Below are 639 nucleotides of genomic sequence, written 5' to 3' on the forward strand. Positions count from 1 at the left end.
ATTCTCTGCTACCTTGGTTCTTCTTGCCCTGGCCTTTCCTATGCTGGGCCTGCCTACATCTCTGGCAGCTATTCACAGTTTCTAAAAGAAAAAAAACATCAAGAAATTTTTGTGAAATCACTTTCAAAATAAAATGTAGCCCAGCTACATTCTTAGAGTTTCTGTTCTGAAGCCACATCCTCAGCAAAGACATTGAGACCTCCACAGTGTAAGTACTTTTTCTGTAGTTCTCTTTAAAAAAAACTTTGATCTTCCCCTTTCCCTCCCCTCCCTCCCCACCTTTTAACATATTGGATAAAGTCTATTGTTTGTTTTAAAATAGATATCTATGTACACATACACAACTCTGATGTTCTGGTTTCTGACAAATGTGGCATTACTGGAAATGATGGAATGGAGACCACCTGTCCATGGCAGTGAATCACCCAAGAGTTTTGGTGGACAGTCATCCAATACCAGACTTCATCCTAGCCAGCTGGATGACTAATGAAGGCTTCCCTGACACCCTCCTGCAGTGAGGTAGTAACTTTGTTTCTGTCCTATATGGCAGGTCAAACCGCGGTGGCTGTGCTGGTGCAGCCCTATGGGCAGCAGCCTTTGCCCGTGCAGGAATTCTGGCTTTGAACATGTAGCATGGGC

Source organism: Corvus brachyrhynchos, unplaced genomic scaffold, assembly GCF_000691975.1.
Source record: "Corvus brachyrhynchos isolate BGI_N302 unplaced genomic scaffold, ASM69197v1 scaffold95, whole genome shotgun sequence".
Classification (NCBI taxonomy): Eukaryota; Metazoa; Chordata; class Aves; order Passeriformes; family Corvidae; genus Corvus; species Corvus brachyrhynchos.